Raw genomic sequence first — 8247 nt, forward strand, 5'->3', positions numbered from 1 at the left:
CCCCCCTCAGATTTACCATAAACATTGGAGATATTCATAAAAAGTTCACAGAAGTGGCCTAGGCAAGTAATGAATATACTCTTTTCAAAAAGTATGTTATTTTCAGCCACAGATATTCCCAAAAGTACAAATCTCGAGTACTTGCATGTCACGTGAGATTCAGAGGCTGCCTCTCTGACTCCCTCAACCACAACTACTTAAAGGCCTGTACTAAAGACCACAGAGGTTCCTTCCTGTCCCCTCCCAGTTCCTGGTCCCCAGCAGCTGAGTGTCAAGTGACACCTAGCTGCTTAATAGCTTGTGGCCAGGGCTCTCTGCGGGCAGCTCAGAATGCAGCCCTTCCATCCAGCCCTCCGTGTTTGTGGCTGCTTCCATACACCTCACTGTGATGCTGCCGTAGCATGTAATCTCAAACATCTTAATAAAACCTTAAACGAGTCCTCCATCACCAGCTGGCTAGAGATTAGTAAGGGTGGGTCAGTGGAGGGAGCCTGCCAACCTGGGTGACATTTTGGCTGGGGCACATGTGCTCTGACAGAGGCACTCCCCAGCGCTCAGCTGTATCCCTTTCATCTCTCTGGGGCTCCTTGACCTGTCTTTGGTGTCATGACGAAATGTACAGCTCTGATCAGTCCTGCAGCACTAATTTATTACTGTACAGCTCTCCATACCCATGCTTCCCCCTTGCCTGCCAAAGGAGGGAGCAGATAAATGCATTGCAACTACACTACTATGCTGATAGTCCAGAAATTTAGTGGCTGCGCTGGGGGGGGGGGGGGGGGGGGGGGGGGGGAGACATCCAGATGCCAATTGGCGCAGGAATTCTCTCTAATCTCCTTTTAGCAGCATTCCCTGGGGAGGTTTTGGTTTACAAGCTGCAGTCTGTTCTTTGGTCATTGTTCCTCGTGAGCCCTGGGTTGGCTCTGCTGCCCATCCAATTGAAGGGCTTTCTCGCTAGTAAGGGAAAAAAAAAACACAGGGAGGGGGAGCTGCAAAGAGCTGAGCAAGAACATGAGCTTCACAATCATACGTGGCACTTGGAGCATGCCAGAACCACCCACAGATTAACCCTGGCAAGCCCCTTGAGGTGGGTCTGTCTCACTAGCCCTTGTTCACCGCTGCTCCTCAGGGCAGGGAGGGGTGGCAGAGGGATGGGGCCATGTCTAACAGCTGCTTGGAAAGGAGAAAAAATGGGAAAGGGGGATCAGGGGCGAAGTGTCTTGGGGTGTCCAGTCAGTAAAGACACAGGTAACCTCCTGGGTACAGTAATCCTCAAAGTCGAACGCTCCCTTCAGTTACTCCTGTCTCCAGACTTCAGTTTTCCTAGCTGCATTTGAGAATTAGATTTGTGAGACAGGATCTCAATTCATTTTCTTACAGTCAAAATAACTTCCCTAGGGCTGTTTTAGCTCGAATTCAGCAACAAACTCTACTACCTATATGGGGTTAATAACAGACTGAACACACCCCTGGGCCCAGGCTTACCAAAACATTTCAGGACACTTGTGTGGGAAGGAGGAGAGGCAGAGAGCAGTTCTCTATATGCTGTTACTAGGTGGCAAACTGAGGAAGACAATGGAAAAGAAAAGTGGGCTCTTCGCTGTCAACAATGAATACAGCTCCCAACAGTTCCCTTTTGTTGCTCCCAGGAACAAACAAAGGCTGATGAAAACAATCCCAGCACACTTTCCCTCTCTTTAACAAAGGTCAATGGTTAGAAAGAGTGAAAAAAAAACCACAATTCTGCACTGCCATAGGGAAGATCCTACACAGCAGATCAAATGGCCATCTTTGTAGCCCCTGTTTCTCCGTGGCATACTCTGACAGCATGCCAGAGGCCTAGACCTGAACTTGAACACCTTGTTTTTCAGGCTACAGTGTAACGTAGAGCTCTGCAAGGAACACTGCTTCAGCAAATACAGGAACATACACTGATATTTCAGCAAATAATACACTCTTTGCAGACTAAATGAGTCTTTATCCCCTGGTCTTTGTGATGGATGGTCTCTAGCTGTCTCACTGTCCTTACAAAAAAGCAGCAGCGCATTCCTGTTACTGCTGTGTGAACTGGGATATGGTGCTTTGTTCTTCATGATTCCATATCCAACAGGCGTCAGTACACACGGTAAACCAGACAGACCACGTTCAAAAGCAATGAAAGATATAAAAGACAAACATACCTGTCCGCTCCTCTGGTAACATCGTGGCTCTGTTCTACTCTGTCCTATGATGTCTTACAGATCCTTCTGTTATGATGATTACATCTCCATTCTCTCAGTTTGCAGACTCCTTACCTGTGACTAGGGTGTCCTTATCAGGACAGAAATAAAGGAGGCTTCCTGGCTCAGATTACTTTTGTCAATGAAATCACTACAGCCACTCCACGGCAGAAGAGGATCCATTGCCAACACTGTCTTATGGTGCAGATGTCTTCAGCATCATCAAGGGTCCAGAGCAGGACAGGTTCAGTACCACAGGGTGAGCAGGATGCAGCTCTAGGGCCAGGTCCGTTGAACAGAAAAGGTTCCTTACGCACTGCAAGTGTTTCTAGTAGCATGCAAATCATCAACTCTATAGTACTGAGTTGTCTTCTCTTAATAAGTGGCTGGAAGGCAATTAAATCTATCAAGAAAACAGTTTTCATTGCACATGGAACCAACAGGAGGTATCTACACACTTGCAAAACTATACTGATATGCAAGCGTGAAGAAAAATAGATGGCTGTATGGGCTGCCTACAACCTACATTAATTGTGGTTTAGAATAACAGCAAAGATTTGAATAAAGTGCAAGGAGGAAGACATGCCTTATAAGTATTTAAAAATAATATCTATTAACATTTTTTACAATAAAAATCACTAGAATATATTGGTCAAAAGCTGTATAAAGTTAATAACTAGCATGTGCACTACGATATTTAGTAAAAGAACCTGTAGTTTCAGGTCCTTGATTTACAAATATTTTCTTTCATTTTTTATTTCATTTAAGCCCTGGTTCATTCTTGACACAGCTCCACAACTGACAGACAGAAACAAGTAAGCTCAGCGTCCTTTGTCTTCTTAAGAAGAGAGGCTTCAGATGCCCTGTACAAATGTAAGATCTTTTATCATGCAGCAAGTCAAAACAGAAGAGGCAGCTTTACTCACTGGGAAACAGACTGTCATTGAAATGACTTCAGACACATCAGCGAGAAATACAGCAAGTGAAAATTGCTAATTAATGGTTGCCATTCTCACACTTCTCTAAATAACAGTATTGCACTTGAAACACCACTTATGCCCATAGTTTCAGAAACAACATTATACAGTACTTTGGATGTCACAGCGTGTTTCCTGGAAAGACTAAATTTCAAACATTACAGACATCAGTATACTATGATTCTATGATTTAACAGTTACTCATCTGCTTTTCAAACATCCTTATCTAGGGCTAGGTTGCACAGGAAAGATGGCAGAGATGGTCTGAAGGCATTCAACCAAGCAGACGGTCCTTCCCCGGTACTGGGCTATGATTTCATGAAAAATGCACTTAAGGATAAGGACCTTGTTATCTAGTACAGAATAGAGGTTCTTTACAGCTGTGGTTTGTGGCAGAAAAAAAAAAAAAAAAAAAAACACACACATTATGGTTTCCCACTTCCTGCAGACTTAGTGAACAGCTTTCAGGCAAGAGCTCTGCTCCCTGTGGTATATGCTGGCACTGCTCAGTTACACCAGGGAATACCAATCTTTCAAACAGCATCTTCTGAAGACAGAGATTTATTTCTCCCCCTTTAAAGGGGGTAGCGTTCTTTGTGCAGGGTGATAGTTTTCACCTCTCATTCCACTTAACTGGCTAGGCAAGACGATGCCTCATTGCTGTCCACAAAGACTGATGCAAGAAGTAATTCCACATAGGGGCTATGCATGTGGCAGAAAGCGAAAGTGACTTTCTTCTGTGGTTTATCAACACCCGGACATTTTTCACTAGCTGTGTACAGATGTTCATTCATCACATACAGAAATTAGCACGAGGCATTATAATAATATGTCAGGACCACTGCATGTACCTGATTTGATGAAAGAAGCCAGGTGGGTAATATCAAACCAGAGATTTCCTGACATTCTTCAGAAAGGATTTCTTGTTTCTTCTGAGGTTATTAACACCTTCAGGAAGCAGACAAAGCAAAGATTTGCTCTACAGCCAGGTGCAAAACTTACAGAATCCGTGCAATGCATGTAGTGTAATGACTGGGGAATGTCTCAGTAACCACGTTCTGGGCATTTCTTGAAACAAAATTATGTATTGTCTTTTGAAGTGCTGAAACCCTGTTATAGGTAGTCTACACGCTTAGGAGATCTCCATTGCTTTCAAGGATTTGTAAGAAACTTCACTTTTTGGAAAAAGCAGCAACAGACAGCCTGACTTGCAACAACAGTATACGGAAGATGTCCAGCTTGCAACAAGCTGCTTTGAGTGACACAATTTGATATTTTCCCCATCAAAGGACACTTGTTACAGAAATCTCTATACTTTAGGATCTGAAGATCCCCTATTATGCTAAGCATTCTCTTGTGCTAATTTGAAGAACTGTAATCAAAAAGAACAGAGAGAAAATAAAGGATATGACAAGAGAATCTCGGGAAAGCATGGCTTTGCAGCAGTTACAATGCGCTGGCTACACTCGTGAAATAGTCTTGCATCGATGTTGTCACCTGAACTCACCCAAGTCATTCAGAAGACCTAAGAAAACTTGCACAGCCACAATTTGGCAGGAAGAGCCACCAGTCTTTATTCTCAGATATTTTTTCAAGAGAAATTATCAGTAGACATACAGAGACATGAGTTTTGTATGTCTGTAGACAAGAAAAAAAAAGTTCCCGGATGATATCAAAGACAAAATGTATTACACATTGAATTTCTAGAATTAGAAATGGTGGAGATAACACTCTTTCAGGAGGGAAGACATCCCTGATTTGAATGGGGGAAACAACGTGCAACTGGAAGCATAAGATCTGTGACTAGTGACACTAATGCAATGGCTACAGCTTCACTTGCCCTGCTGGTAGATTCACAGCTGTCTATCTGCACACCTTAAAGAATGGCACAGACACCCCAGATGTAGTAGATGTATCTGATACAGCATGCACTTTTCAGAAAGTCACATAAATAAGGCAAAATCGCTTGAAATATATCAAGTGAATCCTATATAGTAATTACTGGAAATAGCGGGGAAAAATCCTTTCTCATTTTTCTTCGCCCATCTTAACAAAAAGGAAAATAGTGGAATGAGAGAGCAATGACAGCCAAACATTTGGACTTGGTAGTAAAGGAACTTCTCAAAGATCCCTTCACGACTTTGACATGGTAGTACTCATGACACAGTGATTAGATCAATAACCCCAATGCATTTTTTAAGGAGACTTTATGACTTGAACATAACTACGCTGAGCACAGTAACCTGTCTCCTCTTAAGCCGGGGGAAGGAGCCTACACTTTACCATTGCTATAACTATGGTGAAATGATATTTTCTAAAATACTCTCGTAGGGACACCACATTAAACAAATGTTTGGGGTTTGTCTTGTGTTGCACATCCCAGAATGCCAGTAGGCAAAAGGCTAAATACAATGCTGAAATTCCTTTTAGAGATGACACCACCTCCACCTGCCCCAAGTAAACGATGAAAATTCTTGTAATAAAAGATAGATTTTGAACTGCCCCCAAAATTCTTAATAATTGCATCTTTTTTTTTTTAAGGCCAATTCAATTTTTTTATTATTTTTTATTTTTTGTCCAATAGGTCAGATAAAGAAGCAATCCCTTTTCAAAGAATGTAAGATTTCTCAAGTTCATTGTGTGCACTGTAGGCGTGGACTTTTAGAGAAGAGGCCCTGTTAAGTATACTCTTTTCCCTAGGGAACCACTATGATTCACTGAATACCACTGGCAAAGACTTCACACCAGGGTCTCCACAGTCATCAGTGATTCTTTCCTTTAAATTGGAAACAGCAGTGAAAACTCATTTTCAACGAGTGCCAATAAAATCCTTTTTTGGTAAGGTAACAGACAGAGCAGACTCCTCGTGGCAGGCTTGGTGCCTTGTTTGTCACCTTTAGTTCAGTGGAGTTTGTCCTCTTTGTTGAAACTGCACAGAGGCTGCTTCAAAAAACTCGGAATCCAACAATTTTGCAGTTTGTGTTTCCTAACTACTCATCTCTAAGGCAGCAGGGAAACCTGATCTCATTTTTTGGAAAGGGCAGTAGCGCTCTAAAGTGAGAAGAAAAGTTACCAGGTACTGTAATTCTTTAAGATGTGCTGTGCACATTCACCCTGAAGGTGCTTTGCACTCAAGCACTTTAGAAGACAAAGACTGCAAGAAGTGAATGTGTGTATATACTTAAAGCTTCAGTTAGTGGTAACTAACTTTCTTTTTCCATATTAAAGTGCTTAGCTATTTACAAATGTCATGTTATGGATGACTTCCGTACAGCAACCCACTTTCCTCCAAAATCACAACTGTCTAGAAGTGGACATTGCTGTCTTTTATGATCTAGTAAGACCTTCACCATTCTGAAAGCCTCTGCAATGTACATAGCACCAGTCCAGGTGAAGGCACAGACAAGCTGCATGTGACAACTTGGCAGATGTCGGCAACAAAGACTTCTTAGAGAGCCCAACACCACAGCAAATGCTGGTGGAGCATGCCACTGTCATGAGAGGCAGCCTTGACTTGGCTATTCTAGTAGGCTGTACCGCAACAGACAAAATAAAACATTCATACAAAGGCAGACTACAAGACCATCTAGCCCACACCTTGTTTCTGACAGTGGTCAACAGCATATGGTTCATAGACAAGCTAAGAAGTGGAAAATTTCATTGTGATACTTCCCCAGAACAGTCATTTGAAAAGGCTTAGAAATGTTCTGCTTGTTCTTTGACATTAATATTTAATATGCCCCAATAGATTTCTTTTTCATGAATTTGTCTACTTGCCTTTTCAAACTACACTTTTTTGCCTCCACAACATCTTGTGACAATACTGTCAATTATATACTGTGAAAGAAATCACCACCACCACTTTTTTTCTTTTTTCTTTGAATCTGTTATTTGCTAGTTTCATTTGATGATCCTGCTTCTTTTAGTGGGCAAGATTGGAACAATCATTCCCCTTTACACCTTCTCCTCACCTATATCTTTTCCTATTTAATGGTTTCTACCTGAAAAGAACTATGAATGCTAAGTTTTGCGCTCATGATATAACCAATCTCAAGGACTCTTTGACAGACCTAATTCTGTAGGGATAAAATAAGGTTTCATTTATGATATCTAGCATAAGCAGGGATGTCTTAGCTCTAGAAACATGAGGTTCTAGAAAGAAGAAAAGGAGGTCAAGTCCCACGTTTAAGTAAAGCTCAGAAGTTTCTTTTGGAAGAAACTCATGACAGATCCACGGGAATAATGTGTCCAGAAGGAAATAATACGAAGAGGATCAACCAGCCAGTTACTTACTGCAACAGCAAAAAAAAAAAAAAAAAATCCAACTATTTAAATAGCACCAACTAACCCATACAGGTTCAAACAGTAAGCCCAGGATTATCATGAGCAGCAAATGTAGGACAGACTGAGAAAAAAAGTCCTTGGCAGTTTGATCAAGTAAACCTTAACAAAAATAAGTCAGCAGCCAGATTACTTTAGTTTCCAGCAAATAATCCAAAATGACTGGAACTGTTATATTAGTACAAGGTACAGGCCTGAGAGAATGCAAGCTGAGATTCCAGGCTGTTCTATAAACTCATCTATAAGCTGATGATCTCCTTCACAGCTCAAGAAGAGGAATGGTCTCTCACTGCCAGCCATTCAAATCCATACATACAGAGACTCCATAGACACAGCACTGAAATTCCTTCTAGCAAACAGAGGTCCTGATACCAAAACCTCCTGCCACATCATGGAAAAAGTATCACAGATATGTATGGTGACCTTCAAGGCCTCAGAATGAGGAGTCTATCCAACAAAACATGCTTGTCTGAGAGAACATCTGGTCTTGTGAATGCAAATTCCAGTATGTCTCACTGGCACCTAAGACCAAGTGGTCTACCTAGTGTTAGAACATGATTTCCCACTGATGGCACTCACACTACCCATAGGCTGTTGTAAAGGCTAAGATGAACAACCTAAATACGAGCTTAATACATCATGTACTTAGTACCAGTCAGTTGCTTCTGGAAGGGACAGCATCTCATATCCTTCGCTTAATATGTACATTG

Source organism: Cygnus olor, chromosome 5 (genome assembly GCF_009769625.2).
Source record: "Cygnus olor isolate bCygOlo1 chromosome 5, bCygOlo1.pri.v2, whole genome shotgun sequence".
Classification (NCBI taxonomy): Eukaryota; Metazoa; Chordata; class Aves; order Anseriformes; family Anatidae; genus Cygnus; species Cygnus olor.